General features: G+C 41.4%; 2 pseudogenes; both read right to left on the bottom strand.

Moving 5' to 3' along the window:
* Positions 1-8,428: 8,428 nt before the first annotated feature.
* LOC101599237 lies at positions 8,429-9,553 on the bottom strand (annotated as a pseudogene).
* Positions 9,554-18,474: 8,921 nt separating this feature from the next.
* Positions 18,475-20,251, bottom strand: LOC101598937 (annotated as a pseudogene).
* Between the last annotated feature and the right edge of the window lie 3,828 nt (positions 20,252-24,079).

The raw sequence follows: 24,079 nt of genomic DNA, 5'->3' as shown, positions 1-24,079 counted from the left end.
TATTCACACTGCAAAAGATGGCATTGGGCATAGCAAAGAAATATTCAAGCAATACAAGATTTAAAACAAATAGGACAAACCAACTCTGTAACTCCAAGTCTGACAACTCTAGCCAGTGACAAATCTCCAAGTCTGATAACTCTAACCAGTGAAAAGTTTCTGGAAATACACATGGTGAATTCAGAGATCAGAGGAAAATGACACATGTAACTAATATGAGAGGTTTCCCTAAAGTATAAAGCAGAGGCAAGCAGAAAATTACCTCAACCAGGAAACAGTGCTCTGATCTCCTCCCTTGCCTCTCCCCCACACCCCTGCCCAGCCAGACTGGGGGGAGGGAAGACTCATATATATCCCTGTGACTAGAGTGAAGAGAGGCAGAAAGAGTAGTCAGGAAACAGCATGGACAGGTCTCTAGAGTTGATTGAAAATGGATTCTTTCATCAGATTCAGGTATGTGAGAGAAGAACCAAATAGTTTGTAGAGTTGAGGGGCAGGCTCCATGGCCAGCCCACCTGTGTAGTGAAGGCCACTCATCTTGGCAGCATGCTGCACTGTGGGCAGCAGGGGGTATTGGAGCTGAGTCTTGATCAGATACAAGTTTCATTTCTTGCAAGGCAGGTGGCACTGGTTCTCTATTTGGGTTTCTGTCCCTAACTGCCCAAAAGAAGCTAGCTTTCTCCTGAGTCTCTTACATTAGAAACTAATTTTGGTAATTACAATAATCAGTCTTCAAATTGTGGCCCACTGAAGAGAGGACATTTGGAGGCAGAAGCTTTGACCTCTGTGGTGATGGAGGCCAATGGTCTGACAAAGCACACAACTGAGGTGGTTAAGACAATTCCAGCAGCAGTTGTAGCTACTGTAGTGGGAGAAGGCTTTAAAACAATTAACAAAGCACATTCCTGTAATGGATGCATCATGTGGTTGTGCCATCTTTTCCCTCCCCATTTGTCCCCATTCTGGTGAGGGACCTATTCACTTCCTCAGTGGGGTTGCTGATATTCCCTATGGCATTGTTGTTTATGAATTGTGGGAGCAGCAGTCAGTTATTGCAGGGAGGGCAACCTCTGGCTCTTGTAATATTTCCATCCCCATTTCTGCAAAATTACCTGAGCCTTGGTGGGTGTGTTTTAAGTCTATTTCAATGATGAACTCTCAGGAGTCTCTGGATTTCTGCTTTGTTAAGTGTTGAGTATCCTCAGTGTCTGTCTCCTTTACTCTGGTATTGATAATCAGGCTCACCATGAAAGCAGCACTCTTGCTCATCTCCCCACCAGCTCTGTGGTTTCACCTGGGCCTTGGCTGAAATGTGAAGGGTTATTTATCTCCTCAGGTCAGCATAGGTTAAACGCAATAAGCATTGTTAATTTAGGGAGATATTGTGGATGTAGGCCCTCTTTTATCCAAAGTGGGAGTTTGTCATTGAAGACCATAATCTGTGTATCCATAGGATTCTGGCCTGGTTTGCAGCCTAGCTATAGGTTCCTTTCCACTGACTAGATCTCTTAGCCAATCAGAAAGCCATTGGTTACACACCAAGGCTGTGTGCCACCACTGTACTGGTTTGTATATCTTGTCAGCAGCATATGGTGTCTTCAGCAATTGGGTATTATTTATTTATTTATTTATTTTTACCTCAGGTAGGTAATTAAGGGCTTGGAAAGAAGCATGTCTTGTTTTATAGAACTCATAGTTTTCTGATCAACAGTTCAATATGGGTAGTAACTGATTTCTGGTATTGGGAGTTATAGGTCAGAGCCAAATATTTTAAGGTTAGGCTTCATCCAAGTCCTTCCTTTCAAGACATTCCCACCATGCTCCTGTTGAGGGTTAAATCTTTTAGTCTATCTTAAAGGAGAAAGGTTTATATGGTACCAGATCATTTTGGGTTTAGTTTTGTGTTTATTTCTCCCCAACCTCCCCTTCCCCTCCCAACAAAACCTTCCATCTCTATTGCCTGGGCTTTGAGTTGCCTATACAGTATGCCAACAACTTAAGCTGATCCAGGCTAGGAACTGCAGATGAGTGGAAACATGCAACATTTGTCTTTCTGTGATTGCATGTGCTTGCTGAGTATGATCTGTTATAAGTCCATCCATTTTCCCACAAATTTCCTTGTATTTTTTTTCTTATTACTAAGTACAATTCCTTCTTGTAAATGTACCACAACTTTGTTATTCATTCATCCAATTATGGGCACCTGGGTTGATTACAGGTCTTAGCTATTATGAATTGTGCAGCTATAAACATGGTTGAGCAAACATTTCTGTGGTGAAGTATAAGGTTCAGGAGACCACATAAACCACTCTGAGACAAAGATGACAGCTTTCATTTGGGATAATGATGAGCTGACATGACTGACACTCAAGAGTGGCACACAGTCAACCTGAGATTCCAGATAGTGGGTGTGATAAGGATCTTCAGTTGGAGGAAGGTAAGGAAGGGAAAAGAACTCCTTTGTTCTTTATGCCATTTCAAGGAGCTAGGGTGTGAGACCAAAACAGTGACTAGGTGACTTACAAGATGAGGGGCAGGAAATCATGACCTGGGGGGGTACATTATTAGGCAAGGAAGAGATAATAGCTGGGCAGTTTTCTGAGGAATGTGGATAAATTTATTGCCATCCTGCTGTCCTCAGTGACTCCATTTTTGGGAGCCTGTCTTGACATAACATTCCAGCCTTTTCTTAGTTAATGATAAGAGATGAAGGTTAATTTTTTTTTTCATGCTAACCATAAGGGTGATGAGTTCTTATGGGAGATGCTGGATAATGCAGTCGATGGGTTTCCCTTCAGTGCAGGTGACAAGCAAGCAGTTTTATGGTGGCTAGAGGTGGCAGAGTGGTGAGATTGATAGCACCAGTGTAGCATGTTGTTATGACTTGGTCCTGAATGAAACAGAGTTCTTTTGTCCCATCTCTGTATTGAGCTGGCTTTGGGGCAGTCACTAGCAACACCTGTTATAGAGAAGGTGAGGGAGATGGGCTCTGTGCACCCCATGAGAAGACAGAAGGGAGAATAAAAGAGCTTGTTACTCAGGTCAATAACTATGACATCAAAATGCTGGGCATAAAGGGAGGATGAGCATTCAGAGGTGAGGGATAGAGGGCTTGGGGCAAGAGAGAGGAAGCAGAGGAGCATTTTGAGATCAGGAGAAGTGTAGGAATACAAGAGAGTTTAAGTTTGAGAGTATCCATTGGGGAGGCAGTGTACTTATTCCTGGATGAGATAGGGTAAAGGGTAAGAAAGTAGGGGACCTGAGAAATATCTCTGGTTCTGGCTAAGGCAAGTGGGAGGAGCTGAAGTCAGGGTAGGTGAAGTCAATCAGGGACAGGCAGAGGCAGAAGGCATGAGTTAATATTAGAGTCTATTATTGTAAGTCAGCATCAGACAGGGCAGTCTATTAGTCTGAATCATTGTTTATATTGTAGTTATATTTTTCTTACTATGCTATTAAGACCATGTAGGCTGTCAGAATTCCCTATATATTTTGGAGGTCAGTAGTGGTGCTGTAGGAGACACTTCTAGGGACCTGTGAGTTCTATGACTCTCAGCGTTGTCATCTGCTAGGATAAGTCCAGGCCATGCTGACAAAGTGGCCCTCCCTCTTTTGGGAAGTCTGGAGGACTGATTTTCCTCCGATGTGACTCTCCTGTTGCAGATACACTGACTTGGAATTCATCTCTTGGTCTCCATATCCTCTCTGATCAAGAAGACAGGTAATTTACCAGAAGTGAAAAGTTACCACTGTCCCATCATCTCCTGTGGCCTTTTGACCTGGGAGCAGGAAACAAAATAGTGGTTATACTTTTAGTTCTAATGTTTCTGATTGATGTTGGCTTCTACATATGGTTATTACTCACTCAGAGACACTGTACATATCTGATTAGCAAAACCAATGTGGTTAGAGAATAACATAATAGTTTAATATCATTCTGATTAATATTTAAGTTTAGTTGTCAGGTGACAGTGTAAGCTATATCTTGGACACAAAAAGTATACAAATTCTGTTTTTAAAGTATTTGTCAGTTATAAGTATAGGTAAAACATTTTAGTATCCCTGAAAACAATATTTTTATCAATAACGTTAAGACAATTGATTTAATCTAGAAATTGTATTCCAGGAAAAGACAAGACAGTATAAAAACTTAGCATTTCTGTTTTATTTTATTATTGTTTTTTTTGGTTACTTTGCGTTTTTTTTTTAATTTTTATTTATTTGAGAGCAACAGACACAGAGAGAAAGACAGATAGAGGGAGAGAGAGAATGGGCGCGCCAGGGCTTCCAGCCTCTGCAAACGAACTCCAGACACGTGCGCCCCCTTGTGCATCTGGCTAACGTGGGACCTGGGGAACCGAGCCTTGAACCGGGGTCCTTAGGCTTCACAGGCAAGCGCTTAACCGCTAAGCCATCTCTCCACCCCAGCATTTATGTTTTAAAACAACTTGGCTAGCCTGTATACCAATGAAAGTACCAATTAACCCCCCACACCAACTGGAAGTAGAATAGCAATATAAGATTATTTTCTAGGGAAGGAAACATGTCTTAAATATCAATATCTCCATAAGCAATGAACTTAAGATACTAGAAATGAGACAATTAATTAAGTGAAACCTTGACTAAGACTGATTATATATAACTTAAGAAAAAAAAAATAAAACCTGGTCATTTTTTTAGTTAAGCCAGCCAGATTTTAACATACTTTAGAGACAGACAAAAAGCAATTTCTTAAATAGTCATCTTTTACCATTGAACAATTTTAAGGTTTAACTAAAGAAATATTTATGACTATTACATGAAGCTTAGACAAACTATACTAGCATTGTTTGTATACGGTGGATTTCCCTAAGACATGGGGAGATTCCTCAGTTTTTCTAAGCCCCAAATCACAGTAAGTCTCTTTTCAGAGTGCTTATATTATAATCTCAATGATACTCACCCAACAAAACCATACTGAACAAGGCAAGAACCATCTTAAAATTACAGAGTTTTAGCCAGGCATGATGTATGCTTATTGATAGTCAAACATCATGGACTTTGTATTAAAAAAATTATAATATCCTAATATCTGGAAAAGTTTGATATTAACAAAAAGCAGAGTTGACATATTTATGGCACATGAGGCTACAGAGAGTAAACTATGAACAAAAGATCTGATGACAGAGTTTAAAATAAACAAGGAATATATATTATATAGTAAAGTTTTTGGCTTAAATATGAAGACATGAAAAATTTTATAATTTTAAGGCTTATCAGAATTGGAATATATATATGCATATATATATTCCAATTCTGATAAGCTTTAAAATATATAATATATATTATATATTATTAATATATATTATATTATATATATACTATGTATATGCCATATATATAGTATATATATATATATATATATATATATATATATATATATATATATATATATATATATGTATGTATAAAGTAAGATATTCATCCAACCTATAAGTCAGTTTTTGAAATTAATTTAGCTATATTTAACATACCCAAAGAATAGAGGAAGTGAATTCAACTGGCATGATCTAGTAAAAAAGGACACAAGTCTCAAGGAAAAGACAAGGAATGGGCATGCCAGACCCACTTGCTACTGCAAACAGTTTCCAAGTGTATGCTCCACTATGTGCATCTGGCTTTGCAAATAAGTACCTTTATCTGCTGAGCCAAAAATAAATATATTTTAATCTCTTCCAAATAAATTTTATAGAACTATATTGAATTTCAAAAATAATCAAAATTTCATGACTTTAATCTTTAACTATTTGAACCTTAACCACCTCTACAATTCTGTGTGTGGTACTTTGGTAAACTTGTTCAGTAATGATGTAAGTTAAATCAAAAGTGTTAAGACTCATTGTTGGAGGAATTACATCTTAAATCACAATATTACTTTGTTTAATTTTCTATTACTGTTCACCATTAAGTAAATAGTTTTTAAGTGTGTGACAGATAAATACTGTTTAATGTTTCAAATGTGGTCTTTTTATCTTATACGATAAAAAAAAAAGAGTAAATAACTTCTCTGTGAATTTTTTTAAAAGTTTCTTTTTTTTTTTCAGGTTTGGATAGTGTTTAATCAACAACAGCAACAAAAGATTTATATTGAGGCCAAAGGAAATACCATGTTTTTGGGAAACAAAGAAATGTAGCTCGGGTACATGGAGTCAGGACAGCCCTGATGTAGTGTTTGTTAAAGTAAGCACAGGATTTTTTTTTTTAAATTTTTTATTTATTTATTTGAGAGTAACAGACACAGAGAGAAAGACAGATAGAGGGAGAGAGAGAGAATGGGCACGCCAGGGCTTCCAGCCTCTGCAAACGAACTCCAGACGCGTGCGCCCCCTTGTGCATCTGGCTAACTGGGACCTGGGGAACCGAGCCTCGAACCAGGGTCCTTAGGCTTCACAGGCAAGCACTTAACCGCTAAACCATCTCTCCAGCCCAAGCACAGGATTTTTAACAGATGATTTTCAGAGTTGTTCCTGGTGGCAGTTCATTGGCTGGGCAGAAATCCTGAAATGAAAATCTATGCTGATTAGTTAGTTAACTAGGATAATTCCAGCTGAGAAATGTTAGTGTGGATGCTGCCTTTGTTTGTTTATCCAAATCTGTGGGAACATTCTGGGTTTTGGCCTTTAACAGATGGGTACTGTCATACAAATTTTCGTTCTCTCATCATTCTTTCCTTTCTTTCTATCTGTCTTTCATTTTTCTCTTTCCTTTTTTTTAACTTTTTTAAAATTTTTTTTTTATTAATTAGTTTTGTATTCAGCAAATACAGTCAGTTTGGTACCATTATTATGCTCATCCATGGCCTACCCCCTCCCCTTGGCCCCTCCTTGTTGATGTATATGGATCATGCATTGTGGAGTTACCCCACAGTTATGGGTAAGATAAATGTCTCTGCATATCATGACCCAACATGTGACTCTGACATTCTTTCCACCCCCCCCTTCTTCAAAATTTTCCTGAGCCATGTTGGGTTCATTTTTGGTCTGCTTCAGTGATTAGGTGTTGGGGGCCTCTGAGTCTGTGGTTCTCTGATTTGGTAGGAGTTGATTTTTCTCTGTGTTGATCTCCTTCCCCCTTGTGCTGGTATCCAGTTCACCAGGAAAACAGCACCCTTGCTTGTTTCACCAATTTTTCTTAGTTTCAGCCAGGGCCCTTTTGAGGTATGATGGGGTGGCTCTCTCCTTAGGATCTACATCTATCTGAAAAAGAGAAGCAGATTCTCCAATATAGAGTAAGTTAGCACCAGGAAAAATGAGATAACCCTTGCTTTTTTTTACAGAGAATTTAGTAGGTGTTGGCCCTCTTGTAGCCCATGATTAATGGTAGCTTGATAATGGACAGTGGGATTATGTCTGGATATGGTTCTGACTTGTTTCCCAGCTCCAGCCATGGGTTCTGTACCACTGAGGGGATCAGTTAGCCAAATCAAGAGCAGTTGGTTTCCCACCATGGCTGTGTGCCACTATTGCACTTGTGTGGGCATCACAACAGGTTATTTTCTGCTAAGTAGGTTAGACCATGAGTTTCTTGGACAGATATTGATCATTTTCCCCCAGTCACCCATGTAGCACCTTCTGGCACTAGACATGCTGATGGTCTGGGGACTGACTCTCTTCCAACTTCCAGCCATGCCATTCCATTTTACATGTCAACCACATAAGGTGTCTTCAGCAGTAGGGTCTTACCACTAACCTTTGGTGGGTCATCAAGTACTCTGACAGAAAACTGTCTTTCTTTTAGGAAACCTTGTCTAGTTTTGGTTATCATGATCTTCTTTTTTTTTTTCAATTAAATACATATTCATTAACTACATATGTGTGATCATACTATTATACAATTTATATTTTGCATAGTAGAAGTCAAAAATAAATAAGCAAATATATCAAAGGAATATAATGTTAAAAATCTGAGTTCTGTTTCTCTTAAAGGAATTTATGGATGTTAAATAAAACAAATTGTGTAAGTCCATTTTGATTTGCCACTATAGTCTGCTGGCATACTGGATTGCAGAGTCTGAGGATTAGAACTCTTGCATTGCCCTAGATCAGCTGTTTACTTTAGAAAAAATTGATGTGTGGAGCTAGAGAGGAGGGCTCAGCAGTTAAGGCACTTACCTATAAAGCTTAACAACCAGAGTTTGATACCCCAGTACCCATGTAAAACCACATGCACAGTGGTACATGCATATAGAGTTTGTTTCCAGTGTCTGAAAGAACTGGCATACCCTTATATGATCTCTTTCTCTCTTTCCTTGTCTCTCTCTCTCCTTGCAAATAAATAAATAAATAATTTTTTTAAAAGAAAACATTCATATGACCTGTTGATGTTTTGATGTCTTCATTTGAGAAATGCAGGTATTATTTCCATCTCCTGGTGTAAATACATTGACAACTCACCCTATTGACCACATGGCACCAAAGAAGCCTGATACAAGTCGCAAAGTACTTAATCCCTCTTCAAGTCCATTTTCATGTGCACAGCTGAGAATCTCAGGGAAGGTGGGGATGATGTTCATCCCAGCAAAGATGCCATTCACAACCAAGACTAGCACCAGAAGCCAGAACTGACTTTTAATGTTCAAGATTGGGACAGGTCCTAAAAGCATGAAGCATCCAGCTGTGATTAAGTTTCTGAAAATAAGAAACCATTTCCTTAGATGAGGCATTTTATCACTTAGCAGATCAAATAATGGTGAAGAAATGGCATAGGATAGTGCCAACCCTAGGAAGACAGTCCCACATATCCAGCTGGTAAATTAAACTTTTCCAAAACAAAGAGAGACAGAATGGGATCCAGGAAGCCAAAGCAGGAGCTGAGCGAGGTGATGAGGAGGGCTATAAGGCTGGCCTTGGGCAAAGTGACAAGCTTCCAGGAGTGTTCACCTGGATCCAACCCATAATTGGGCAAAATACATAGGTTGAGTGGGATCATCAGCAGAACTATGCATCCCAGAAAAATAAAAGGCACCTCACAGCCGAAGGACTGATACAAAAAGCCACCTAAAGGAGGACCTAGCACTAGCCCGAGTCCAGAAAAAAACCTCAAGGCTTCCCAAGATGGTCACCACATTATTTGGAAAGGCCTTTGCAAGGATGGAAGATGAAGCAGTTATGGCTGCACCAAAGCCTAGGGCATGGACCATTCTCACTAGAAAGCACATGGTGATAAATACTGGTCCTGCTGGAAGTTGGTCCAACACACCAAAGAGAACTGTGACTCCTCCTGAAAGAAATATTCCTGCTATAAACAGGAATTTTGCTCAAATATGAACAAGATATTTTCCAAACACTAAAGATGCCAACAAGTTAAATAAAGCATAACTTCCAAAGACCATGCCTATCATGGTATTGCTGGCTCCCTTTTTCTCTGCCTCCATGGGGAAAAAGGGTCCAAGGATGGAATAGGTCATCGAACAACCCAAGTCCAAAGAGGCTGCTGATATTAGCACAAAAAGCTGTTCTCTAGAAAGCTGGGTGGAGGAGGTCTCTCTGGCACTCCCTTCCTGGCCATCACCTCCTGTCCCACAGGAGCCAGGGAGCCTGGCACATCGATCTCGGCTGCTCCCATCCACGCTGGGCTCGAGCCCGCGACCGTGGAGTCAGCTGTCTGCCATTGGCCATGGCGCAAGGCTGGGCATCCTGCAGTCTCCCGAGCTTGGGATGCTGGGCCAGGCCTGGGCACTGGGCACCCGCAGGCTGGGGGTGCTGGCATGGACTATGGGGATAGCGGAGCCATGGGTTCTGTGGGCAGCGGGGCGGGCCATGCCCCATGATCTTCTTCTTGTTAGCTCTTGAGATTGGTTGTTTCAGTCATCTGTGTGTAGTATCCATTGAAGTATTCTCTGTAGGTTTGGCTTTGTGTTCATATAATCATAGTATTGACTTTTTTCATGCACAGTTTTCCTTTCACCATCTATTATAAGGGATACTTTTGCTGGGTAGAGTAGCTTGGATTGAAAGCCATAGTTTTTTATACTTTGAAGTGTTGTATTCGAGGCCCTTTTGACTTTCAGGTTTCCATTGAGAAATCTGAGGTAATTCTGATTGGAATGCCTTTGTATGTAGTGAATTCTTTCTCTCTTGATAGCACTCTCTCTTCTTTTCATTGTTAAGAGTTTTAACTATGATTTGCCTTGGAGTATTTCTGCTTTGGTACTGTTTGTTTGGTGTTCTGCCTTTAGGGCTTCATCTATTTGGACAAATAACTGAACTTTGTATAAGGTATCATAAAGCCCTGTATATTATATATTCTCATTGAAACTTTACTCGTGTTCCCCAAAATTGCATTGCTCTTATTCAACACTTGAATGGAGGCATAAATAAATTCTTCTCCTATGAATACCCAAATACTAAGTCTATGGTTCTAGCATCTAATTCTATTCCCCTGTGCTTCACAAAATTCAAGGATGAAAAGAAGAAGGAATTTGTATAACAAACTTCTCAAATACAGTATCTATTCGTATTTTACATATCTAGCTCTATTCTCCCTTTAGGTCTTCAATGTGTTTTGAATAAATTACCATAACCTTCAGGTAGTACTGGGTGCTTTCAAAGTGCTGCTCACCACATGCTGTGACTTAATTCAAATAGAGGATAGCCTCACTTGAGTGACTATTTACTGTGGAGAGGGCTATCATTTTAAATTTTTCACCATTTTTCCTGTGTGGTAAATGATGTAGAAGAGTCATGTGAGTAGCTGGGTAATTCAAAGGTCAATGTGTCCTCCATTCCAAAGGGTAAGCCTATAACTTTTTCTAAGGCTTGAAAATGACTTTATCTCCTGAGTTCATCTCAATGTGTAAATCTTGACATTAGGGGAAGTGTGAAAATTTATTCTGAGAGCAAAAAGAGAGAGAGACTTTAATGTATTGAGGCTCAACATAATTAAGAGTTCTGTGGTGAATTAAGGTGAGCCTTACTGGGGCATGGTGTCTGGGCACATCCCTGAATAGTCACCAAGAATGAGCATATTGTAAAGGAAGGCAATGCTCAACATCAGTGTTTAGCTGAGTCTGGGGCTAGAAGCTCTTCTGAAGCTAGGCCCTCTTGTATGAGTGTCCTTGGGACTGTGCCCCTAGGAACACAAACTTAGAGAAGACTTTTCCCTTGGAGAATCTCTATAGCTTCTGGAATAATCTGGAAATACACAGTGGCCCTGTCACAAACATATGTGAGGATGAAGAGATAATCAGGAATTGCTGTTTCATGCTGAGAAAATGTGACAAAAGTAGTAAGGTGTGACAGGGGCAGATGCATCAAGAAAAGACCATCACTGTGGCCAACAGATCTATCCTTGCTTATTTTTCCAGACCCTTGGAACACAAAATAGCCCTCTTGGTACTCATTAAGCCTGCCTGCAGCTCTTACTCAATTCAGCATTGAGGATGTGAACTTTACATAAGGCTACCAGATTTATCAGTCAGTCAATCATCAATTAATCAACCAACAAGTAATTTTATTAATTTAAAGCATCTCTTTCTTTTGCTTGATCAAATTGGCCAGGGGGTTGTCAATATTGTTTATTTTTGTCAAAGAACCAGCTCTTTGTTTTGTCAATTTCCTTAATTGTTTTCTTCATTACCAATTCATTAATTTCAGCTCTGATCTTAATTATTTCTTTCCTTCTGGAGCTCGTTGGGTTGGATTTTTCTTGCTTTTCCAGTGCCTTTAGGTGGATGGTTAGGTTATTGATTTGGGGTCTCTCCATCTTTGTTATGAAGGCATTTAGTGCTATGACTTTTACCCCAAGGACCGCCTTCATTGTGTCCAATAAGTTTTGGTACGATGTGTACTCATTGCCATTCATTTCTAGAAATTTCATAATTTTGTATTTTATTTTGTCCACTATCCATTTATTGTATAAAAGTGTTCTGTTCATTTTCCAGGTACCGATGGGATTCTATGTGGGCCTTTTGTTGCTAATTTCTAGCAATATAGTATTGTGATCTGATATCATAAAGGGAATTATGTCAATCTTTCTAAATATATGGAGGCAGGTTTTGTGACCCAGTATATGATCTATTTTAGAGAATATTCCATGGGCTGCTAAGAAGAATGTGTAGTCTGTGGATTTGGGATGGAATGTTCTGTAGATGTCCGTTAGGTCAAAGTGATCTCTGGTTTTCTTGAGCTCCCTTACTTCCCTGTTGAGTTTCTGTTCAGATGATCTGTCTATTGCTGATAATGGTGTATTGAAGTCCCCAACTATGATGGTGTTGGTGGTTATTTCTGATTTATTGTCAAGTAGGTTTTGTTTTGTGAACTATGGTGCTCCTGTGTTTGGTGCATAAAGATTTATGATTATGATATCCTCTTGATGGATCATTCCCTTAATAAATAGAAAGTGGCCTTCTTTATCTTTTTTGACTATTTTTGGTTGAAGTCTATTTTATATGATACTAATATAGCTACACCTGCTTGTTTCTTATTTCTGTTTGCTTGGAATATTGTTTTCCACCCTTTCACCCTGAGGAGGTATCCATCTTTAGTGGTGAGGTTGGTTTCTTGAACCAACAGATTAAGGAGTCTAATTTTCTGATCCATCCTGTTAGCTTGTGTCTCTTGATGGGTGAATTAAGGCCATTAATATTTAGGGTAATGACTGTGGGGTTTGATTTGATCCCTGCCATATTGTGTTGTTATATGTGGCTTGGTGTTTTCATGAACTTTGAAGTTTTCTGTGCCTTCTCTGAGTTTAGTTATTGTGATCTGCTTCTTGTGGGCATTTGAGGTTGATTGTTTGATTCTTATGCATGGAGAATTTCCTGAAATACTCTCTGTAGGTTTGGTTTTGTGGTCATATAATTTGAAAGCTGAGTTTTGTCATGGAAGGATTTCTTTCACCCTCTATTATGAGGGATACTTTTGTTGGATAAAGTAGTTTGCTTGGAAGCCATAGGTCCTTAGACTTTGTAGTGTTTCATTCCAGGCCCTTCTGGATGTCAGGGTTTCCATTGAGAAGTCTGAAGTAATTCTGATGGGGTTACCTTTAAAAGTGATGTGCTGTTTTACCCTAGCTGCCTTTAGGATTTTCTATTTGGTGTCAATGTTTAGAGTTTTAATGACAATATGTCTTAGAGAATTTCTCCTTTGGTCCAATCTGTTTGGAGTTCTGTTAGCATCTTGTATCTTGATGGACCCTTCTTTTGAAAGAGGGGCAAAGTTTTTTTCGATTATTTTGTTAAATAAGTTCTCGATGCCTTTAGTCTGAAATTCTTCTCCTTCTGGTATTCCAATGATCCTGATATTAGGATTTTTAAGGGTATCCAACAATTCCTTCATGTTCTGTTTACAGAATTTTTGAAGTTATTGAAACTTTTAAAACATATTTTTATTTTATTTATTTATTTATTTATTTATTTATTTATTTATTTATTTGAGATCAATAGAGACAGAGAGAGCAGAGGGAGGAGGAGGGGGCTGGGCATTCCAGGGCCTCCAGCCACTGCAAACAAACTTCAGATGTGTGTACTTCTTGTGCATCTGGCTTACATGGGTCCTGGGGAATTGAGCCTTGAACTGAGTCCTTAGGCTTCACAGGCAAGTGCTTAACCCCTAAACCATCTCTCCAGCCTATTGAAACTTTTGAACTCTCAAACTGTTTCTACTGTCTTGTCTTCCATATCAGAGCTTCTATCCTCCACATGGGTGACTCTATTCTTGAGAGCTTCTAGGGTGTCTTGGACTTGTTCAATTTAGGTTTGCATTTTCTACTACTTTTCTATGTATAGTTTCCATCCCTCTGTCAAAGCTCCCTTTTCACATCATTTTCTGATTTTCTTGTTGCTTCTTGGAATTCATCTTTGCATTTCCTTATGTCTTCCTTTTGCATTGCCAGCTGATTTTTGAGGTCCTCTTTTTTTTTTTTTTCACTCTCCTTCATATCTCTTAGCTGTCTTTGAACTCCTTCCACTTTCTTATCTATTAGGTTTAGTCTAGTGATGGCAGCATCCACATGATTATTGTCCTGTGTTGCTTTTCTGCAAGTTCTACCAGTAGTTTGGTCAGGGTTGCATTGTTCATAGCTTCATTTTGGTGTTCTGATCCTAATGTCTCTTGTATGTTTTGATTAGAGATGTTCATTTTAGGAATGAGTAATCTTACTGCATTTACTTGCATTTTAGTTTTCATGTTATTTCTTTGGGCTGTGGTCTGCCCATCACAGTGTATGGGCAGGGAGGGTAGGACTGTGGCCTCAATGGGTTGGGGGGGAAGTGGTGCTTCTTGAGGGAGCTGGCTTGAGCTAGCCAGGAGGCAAGCAAATGGGCAGAGTGCTCCTGAGTTAACACTTGGTGGGTGGATCAGCCTGAGCTCATGCACAGCAGGAAGCTGAAGCAGCCTGGTGCTGGATGCTGAAGCAGTCTGAGCTCTCACTCAGTGGAATGGCCAGTCTGAGCTCCTGTGTGGCTGGGAGGCCAAAGTAACCTGAGCTCTCACATGGTGGGGCACTGAAGCAGCCCAAACTTATGGATGGCTGGACACTGGGAAACTGAGGCAGTCTGAGCTCATGTGCAACAGGATACCAGCAGGCAGCAGCATGGCAGACAGACAGAGGATTGGGCCTGAGCTGGCTTGGGTGGACAGGCAGAGTGAGCCTGGGCTTGTGTGGACAGGTGGAATGGGCCTCAGCTCTTGCAGCAGGCAGACCAGTAAGTGGGCAAATGGGTAGAGCAGGCTGAGCTTGCACAAGAGGAGATGGGTGGTACGCATGTGATGGGCAGACGGACTGATGGATCCTGAGCTTAAGTGGGCCAGAGGGTGGAGCCTGCCCAAGGTCACATGTGGGCAGAAGTAGCAGGACTATCACCCCTGTGCAATGAGGCAAGTGGAACTATGCTGGCATGGGTCCCCTTTCTTACAATAAGTGTGGGAGTAGCCTGAAACTTGTACCTTGGGTATGTTGGCTGCTTGGGGGAATTGGGGAACTGGTGGGCTACCCATGAGATAGGGAATCAGTGATTCCCTTTTTATTTCCCTGTGTGCCCTCCCACTGGTGATCTGTTAGAGATTCCTCTCCCCTAAAAGACCCAGTGAACCTTTAATGCCTTGCCTTTCTTTCCCGGGGAGGTGTGATACAGTTAGGTGATCACCATCTTGACCAGAATTCTCCCAACAAGTAATTTTATTTTATTTATTTATTTTTTAGAATTCACATTAATTTATCTCAAAAGATTTATTTTTAAATAATAAAAAAGGATTGAGGGAAAAGAAAAAAAAAACTTATCTAAGGTATTCCTGATGAACTTCAATCACATCTTCTTCCTCCTTTCCCAGTACTTCTGGAGTGTGATTATTAGCAACGCACCAACCTTCCAGGAAAAACCTGGGCAAACTCATTGGAACCCATGGCCTTTGACAGTATAAGTCTTTGAGTTCCTTGAGATGTGCTGTCATTTTTTCTTTGAAGTGAGTCTCACTTTTATCATGTGTACTAACTTTGAGTTGAACATATTCATCTTCCTTCTCATTTCCCCCTCCCCTGCCAAGTACTCCATTGAAGGGTTTGCTTCCCTTTAAATATTAAGCTTCTGGTTCCATGTGAGTGCTTTCTACTGCTAAGTGGTGAGATTGAACTAGAGGAAAACACTGAAACAGATTTCTGCTAATGGTTACAGGATGGTCCTCAATTATTTTTATTGATTATGTACATACTCAGTGTATAAACAGCCATGTTTGTACCAGTGTTAGTCTCCTCCCTGTCTTCCTCCCTCCAAAGGGACCATTCTTGTTGGGGGATGTGGGTTGTGCATTGTGGGGATAGCCATTAGTTATGGGGCAGAGGCAATGTCTCTATGTATACTGTCCCAACTTACGGCTTTAACAATCTTTCCACCCCCTCTTCTGTGAATATCCCTGAGCCATGTTGGTTTGGTTTTAGGTCCTACTTCAGTGATGAGGTCTTGGGAACCTGTGTCTCTGGATATCTCATTTGGTAGGAATTAAGTGTTCTCTGGGTCTATCTTCTTTACCCTTATGCTGGTACCAGGTTCACCAAGAAAACAACACTCTTGCTCATTTCCCCAATTCCTCTATGGTTTTAGCTGGGGCCCTGTTGAAGTCTGATGGGCTGATTCTCTCCTCAGGTTCTGAAAAAGAGAAAACATCCATCTGAAAAAGGGAAGCAGATTCTCCAATGGAGAGTAAACTCAGAACTGAATAAATGGGATAACCATTATTTTAGAGAGAATGTAATAGGTATAGGCCCTGTTATAGTCAAAGATTTGTGGGAGTTTGATATTGGAGAGTAAACTTGTTTTTTTTTGGATATGGTTCTGACTTGTTCCCCTGTTTCAGCTATGGGTTCTGTTCCACAGAGCAGATCCATCAGCCAGTTCAAGAGCAGTTGGTTACCCACCATGGCTGTGTGCTACTATTGCACTTGGGTGAGTATCCTGTCAGGTTGTTTGCTGCTGAGTAGCTTAGACCATGAGTGGCTTGCACAGATGTTGGCCATTTTCCCCCAGTTGCTCATATAGCACCTTCTGGCACTAGACAAGATAACTGTCTGGGGACTGACTCTCTTTCAGATTCCAGCCAGGACTTTCCATGTTCTACACCAACATATAGTCTTCAGCAGTAGGGTCTTACCATTAACCTTAGGTGGGTAATCAAGTGCTCTGACAGAAATCTGTCTTTTTTGGGGGAACCATGTAGGTCTTTCTGATCAGTTTCTCACTGTGGATGTTAACAGCATCATGGTACTTTCCTTCCCTGCAAGGTGAAGTATAGATAGGCAGATGCCATTTTGACTGGAAGTCCACAAGTAATTTTTCTTTTCGTCGAGGTAGGGTTTCACTCTTGCTCAGGCTGACCTGGAATTTACTATGTAATCTCAGGGTGGTCTCGAACTCATGGCAATCCTCCTACCTCTGCCTCCCAAGTGCTGGGATTAAATGCATGCTCCACCATGCCTGGCTAATAATTTTTAATTATTCCTATTTTGTTTTTGTAGACAGGGTCTCATGTAGCCCAGGTTGGCTTCAAAACTACTATGCAGCTGATAATGTCCTTAAAGTCTAGATCCTCTTGCCTCTGCCTCCAGAGTGCCAGGATTGCTGATATGTGTCTCAACACTTTTTAAAATATGTTCCATGCTATTTTGATCATTAATTCTAATTCATCTAGTTGATGTTTATGTTAGTTGTTAATATCACCACCAATGTGAAATCACTGAATTTTTTGATTTTGTCAGGTGATTTATTAAATAGGGCTCACAGCTGTTAATAAGTCAAAGTAGACCATAGTTAGTGTTATGTCTGTAATATTTTAATGTATTTTCAGTTTATAATTTATTTATTTATTTGTGTGTGTGTGTGTGTGTGTGTGTTTGTATATAGGCACACCAGGGACTGTTGGCACTGCAAGAATATCGTAAGTGATTCAAACTCACTGAAGACCTAAGGATAGAATAGAACTAGATATGTAAAACTTCAACACATACACTCTACTTAAAAACAAATGCAATGCACGTGTGTGTGGTGGGGGTGGGATATTCCAGGGACTTTTACATCTGTAACAGATCACCAGATGCTTGTGCTACTTTTCGGCTTTAGCTTTAGGTAGGTTGCTTGGAAATTGAAACTGGCCTGACAGGTTTTGCAAGCAAGTGTTTTGAACTGTTGAGCCAGCTTCCCAGTCCCTTTTTCTATAATCTTGTAGTATCTGTGTCTACCACTATTATAATAGGCAACATTTTGTTATAAGCACTGGTTTTCTTATCAATTTTCTCAAATTTTCTGTGAGTTATATAAAGGAAGGTGAGTGCTTTCCCCATTTATATATCTAAAAGCTCAGCATAATACCCGAGACGGTCACAAATATATGTGGAAAGCTATATGCATTTGTATTTGATTCCAGTTTCAATGAACTTGGGCAAATTATTATTACATCCATTAGACGGCAGCTGTGCACACAACACTGTAGAAAACAGTCCATATACTAGGGCCTAGCAGAACAGGTTTGAAAAGATCACTCTTTCAGATCTCTCCACCACTCCCACCCTCCCCAGGTCCATATAAATATAGACAGAGTCAACACCAGAGAGGTGGAGGAGTGCCCTCAGTAGAACAGGAGTACAGAGAGGGGTTATAAGAGGATAACATGAAGGGAATGGGATCAGCACACAACTTGTTCATTCAGTACTGTTCATAAATAATAAAAATAAATATGAAAAGTACAAATAATAATATAAAAAAGACTCCAAAAATATTCTTACCAGCTTCCCAGCTTTCTACATCTCTCCCATTCTAGCCCACATGTATACTAATATACACAGACACACAGCCAGGGAGTCCATGTAAATATTTTTACTATTCTTCCAGCTCTCTAGGTATCTCCCACCCCAGTTCTGTATCAATATACAAGGGAGACCATGTGAATTCTTTTTTTTTTTTTGAAAGTTTTGAGTTTTTAATGAACTTGTAAACAAAAAGCTCCCATTTCAAAATAAAACAAAAACCTAGATCATATACATGTTTACAGTGAATACATTTATCTAAGCAACATACATACATGTTCAGTTATAAGATGTTAACTAAATTTGTGGCAAATATGCTTTTCTTTAAATATCAAGAACTTTATAGAGATAATGCAGAGTCCTAAGAATAATCTAGTAGTCACTATGTTTTTCTTAAGTCTTCACTTTAGATGCTGTTATTTCTAGCACAGGTAAGCAGGCAGTCTTTAATATCTTTGGTTGCTACCACATCAGCTAGCTTGCAACAAGAATACAACCAGTTAAAGAATGTTTTAAGTGAACAACTTGCAAACCCCAGGGATGGCACAACCCTAAGAAGACACAATTGTGAGCATTTACAACCACCACAACTGTGGCTGAAGACTGTTCATGCCATTCTCTGAAATGAGATCTCAAAGCAGTATAGTTCGAAGAAAATAGTTAACAAAAATAGGCATATGCACAATTTCCCCACCGATCTGTGTGCCAACCATTTAGGTAACTTTTCCACTTGAAAAAATGCAATAGAAAATCATGTTTCACTATCTCAGTTAATATTCACAATTACAGAGGCTACAACTCAGGACACAGCATCACCAATGCCGCCCAGAGCCAGTTTATACTGAAATTAAGTTCTTTACACCAAATAAATGGTTGTCCACAACCAATGGCTAGTGTACATATGAACTAAAATGTCTAGATTTGGGGAGAAACAAATGCTGCTCCATCTGTTCTGCTTCTTCCGTTCCTCAATTCATGCTTAGAGACCTTTCATGTTATTCTTGGGTTCTGTCAGCTTGCTTGCCTGTGAGGGTTTGGACCTGCTGACCCTGCCCACTGGAAGAGGCTGCCTGCTGTGTGGCTTTCTGCTTTAACATTGTCCAATCAAAAGTGTCTTATTGGTGGTTCAGGGTCCGGAAAAGGATGCGGAATAGCTGCCTCAGATACATGTAATCCGGGGCTTCATCAAAGCGCAGCCCACGACAATAGTTTAAGTACATAGCAAATTCTGCAGGAAACCCCTTACATAAAACTTCAACAGGAGTGGACATCTTTTCACTAATCTTTTCATATTTCTGCTTCTTTGTTGCAGCCTTTAGCCCTTGCCATGGCAGACTGGTTAAAATACATCAAAACATATCCTAATGATTCCATATCATCTCGGAGGCTCTGCTCAATACCAAAATGTGTGTTGATGCTAGCATATCCGGCAGTGCCAGTGAGATTTTTACCTTCTCTGTATGGTATGTGTTGCCTTGTCCTATAGTCTCTGTACTTTTTGGCCAAACCAAAATCAATAAGGAATAACTTATTACAGCGACGCCCAATACCCGTTAGGAAGTTATCTGGTTTAATGTCTCTGTGTATAAAATTCTTTGTATGCACATACTCAATTCTACTGATCATCTGGTCAGCTAACATGCCTACAGTTTTCATCGTGAATCTTCTTGAACAGAAATTGAAGAGATCTTCCAGACTGGGTCCCAGAAGATTCATGACTAGCACATTATAGTCTTTTTCCTGTCCATACCACCTTATGTGGGGAATGCCCACCCCACCTTGAAGAATCTTATAGAGTTTGCTCTCCTACAGCACCTGGGGATGCCTGGCTTCTGAGCCTCGAGCTTCACTGCCACCTCCTCACCGTTGGTGACGTTGATCGCCAGGTAAATGTCCCCGAAGGAGCCGGACCCATCTTCCGCACCAGTTTGTACTTCCCTCCGACGACGATCTCGGCCCTGGAGCCGCCGCTGCTCGCCATCCTGCGCGGCGAAGACGGAGGCTGGGGCCAAGCCCGACACCTCTGAGCGGGGATGGAGGCCTGGCGGGCCCGCCGGGCGAGGCTGCGGGGGCGGCCGGAGCGGGCGAGGGCGGCCGCTCCGGCGTCTCGGGCCGCGATCGGCCAAGGGGAACGGCCCGCCGACCGCTCGGCTTCTTCGGCCCGGGCGTCTGGCGAGGCGTGCGGCTACCCAGGCGAGAACGCTCGTCGCGGGCGGCCGCCGTGCAGTCGCTTTCGCGGCGACGTGGCGGGCTGGCGGCCGCGCACTGAGCTGGGGCGGCGCTGCCGCTGCCTCCGCCGCCGGCTCCGGGCCGAGGGTCACTCAGCCGACGCCGCCATCTTGTCGCTGCGGCTCCCCCATGTGAGTTCTTTGTTGAATAGTCCAATCAAAATCTCAACCCAGGGCTGGAGAGATGGCTTAGTGGTTAAGCGCTTGCCTGTGAAGTCTAAGGACCCCGGTTCGAGGCTCGGTTCCCCAGGACCCACGTTAGCCAGATGCCTAAGGGGGTGCACGCGTCTGGAGTTCGTTTGCAGTGGCTGGAAGACCTGGAGTGCCCGTTCTCCCCCCACCCCCTCTCTCTGTCTGTCAAATAAACAAAAGAAAAATTAAAAAACAAATCTCAACCCAGTACCCTTTTCTTAGAAATGGACAACTCTTTTACCTAAAAACATTGAAAAGAAGATCCATGAAGGTGTTCGTTTTCTTTTTTGAACAATAGCAGATAATTCGATACTTTATATGGACTTATTAATATTCTAGGAAGTACCATAATTTTCTAATCTTAATATAATCTTAAAATTATTTCCTATGATTATGTGGCTGATGGCAGAAAACAAAACATGAAGAAATAATATCCATATGATTGCATGGAGGAACAAAACACAAAGCTACACCTATTGTATTACATTTTTATTTTATTTTCCTGAAACAAGTGTCCTTGTTGCTTGTTCTATACAAATATGAGGAAGAAAAAAATTCAGTAGGAATGAGGCAGAACTGTCAGAATAAAACACACAAAAAAAGCAAAAAAGGCACTTCCCAAACCATCTCTAGCCTACCACTAGCCCCAATGACATTCTGTGTATTGAGTAGTCTAGGAGATGAGGTGGAGAGATCAAAACAATAAAAAGTAAGTTGAGATGGAGGAATGGCTTAGTTGTTAAGGTGTTTGTCTGCAAAGCCAAAGGACCCAGGTTCGATTCCCCAGGACCTACGTCAGCCAGATGCACAAGGGAGTACATGTGGCTGGAGTTTATCTGCAGTGATTGGAGGCCCTGGTGTGCCAATTCTTTCTCTCTGTCTCTCCCTCTTTCTCTGTCAAATGTATGTATATATATATATACACATACATACATACATACATGTGTGTGTGTGTGTGTCTGTGTGTGTGTATGTATTAAGCTTCCAGATATATGTGTTGCAAGAAGTGGAAAGATGACACATAGAGCAGCAGGTAGTTTCCTGTCCCCACTGTGTCTCAGGAGATTAAAACCTCAAGTCAGAAGTTAGTCTCCAACCCATTCACACCACCTATATGAATGCACACACGACCATCTCACTGGCATCGCAAGACACACACAGGACCCCACAGCACCTACATGGACTTTTGTTCATGTTTACCTTAAGGCTCCCAAACAGGGGTCTTGGAGATGGGGACTGGGGAGGTCTCACCCCAATGCATCCCAGGGAGCCTGGCCACCATCTAAGACCTCAGTCTACAGGGACCAATACTGTCTCCAGAGGTCATGTGTAGTAGCCAAGGCTGGCGCCCTTCTGCCCCAGGCCGAAAAAAGAGCAATCTTCTCTCACCTTGCTAAGGGGTCTATCTAGCACAAGTGAAGGCAGGCTGGAAAAAATTCCTAGTAAGATCTGGATTAGAGCAGTTGGGCTGGTCTTAAATATTTCTTCTGGAGCATCTACAGTCAGGAGAATGGCTTGAGGAAAAAGGGAGACAGGCTCTAGGCAAGCTCCTAGTCCTGGCTCTATTTAGAATAAAGGACCTGGCACTGTTTGTGAGGGGAACCTAACCCAGGTTTGATAGGCTTTGAAATGTTCTTGCCTGTAATGGGTTATTATTGCTATTCTACCCCCAGTGAGGAGCAAAGGCGACCAGACACTAAAGGAAGCTGCAGTGTTGTCTGCTAGGGTTCTCCATTCAGACTCAGCCTCTGTTTGGAGCCTCAGCACCACAGGCTCTGCCTACCTGGCACCCTTCCCTGAATCCAGGCTGTTTCCAGACTTCACCCTTGGCATGGGCATGGGAGGGTTGTTAGTAATTAAGATTCCTGAATCTGAGTCCCCCAAAGAGCCTGTCCTTGGGTAGAAGGTGAATAGGCCCTAGGGACTATTTGAGGCATGGAGGGAGGCTTGAGTCAAAGCTGAGTGTGAGTCAGGCATGGTGGCACACGGCTTTAATCCCAGCACGTGGGAGGCAGAGGTGGGAAGATCGCCATGAACTCGAAGCCACCCTGAGACTACATAGTGAATTCCAGGTCAGCCTAGGCCAGAGTGAGACCCTCCCTTGAAATTACACACACACACACACACACACACACACACACACACAAAGCTGAGTATCTTCGGCCAAGGAGAAACTGAAAGTGGGTGAGGAGGAAAGGGAGAGGAGCCAAAAAATTAAGGTTATCTTTTTTTTTTGTTTTTTTTTATTAATTAATTAATTTTTTAATTTTTATTAGCATTTTCCATGATTATAAAAAAAATATATCCTACGGAAATTCCCTCCCTCCCCCACACACTTTCCCCTTTGAAATTCCATTCTCCATCATATTACCTCCCCATTTCAATCATTGTATTTACATATATACAATATCAACCTATTCAGTACCTTCCTCCCTTCCTTTCTCTTCCTTTTATGTCTCCTTTTTAACTTACTGGCCTCTGCTACTAAGTATTTTCATTCTCACACAGAAGGTTATCTTTTTAAAGCCACCTAAGTGGTGGATGACAGTGGCGATGTGCACTTCCCTTTTCAGTGGAGGACTGCTCACTGACAGATGCTAGCTGAGAGTAAGAGAACTGGGAAAAGTATGTCCACTTGACCAACTCCAATGAACATGAGATATCAGAGCAGTTTGGGTATAATTGTGATGGACTGTGGGGTGAACTCATCATTAAGGTTATGTGTGTCCATCTTGGGAGTGACCAGAGATTTGAATGAGCAGGAGCTGCTTCTGTATTCATCTCCATAGTTGGTGCTGGGCAAGACCCTGTGCCCTAGGACCTCATGTGCATTGAGACCTCCTGTGATGGTTTGATTCAGATGTCCCCCCATAAACTTAGGTGTTTTTAATGCTAGGTTTCCAACTGATGGAGATCTGGGAATTAACACCTTATGGAGGGATTGTATTCTTGGGGGAGGGCTTATGGGTGTTATAGCCAGTTTCCCCATGCCAGTGTTTGGCACACTCTACTGTTGCTATTGTCCACCTGATGTTGGCTAGGGAGTGATGTCCACCCTCTGCTCGTGTTGTCATTTTCCCTGCTATCACGAAGCTTCTTCCTTCAGCCTGTAAGCCGAAATAAACTTATTTTTTTCTCACAAGCTACTCTTGGTTGGGTGATTTCTACCAGCAATGTGAACCTGACTGCAACACCCCCTGCCAAAAGCCTCCCCATGGGTTCCTTCTGTAACCCAGCCAAGAAGGACTTGCAATGTTAGGGTGCATGAGAAGTGGGTCCCTTCCCTCATGATGATCTCCTATAGGCACTTCTGCTCCTGGTTGCACAAGGGCAGGTGGCTGCACATCTCATTTATGACTGCCCAGCCACCAACAGACTATAGCAAAGCC

Source organism: Jaculus jaculus, chromosome 8 (assembly GCF_020740685.1).
Source record: "Jaculus jaculus isolate mJacJac1 chromosome 8, mJacJac1.mat.Y.cur, whole genome shotgun sequence".
Lineage (NCBI taxonomy): Eukaryota > Metazoa > Chordata > Mammalia > Rodentia > Dipodidae > Jaculus > Jaculus jaculus.
The sequence above is the reverse complement of the archived record's forward strand: the minus strand, read 5'-3'. Positions and strand labels throughout refer to the sequence as shown.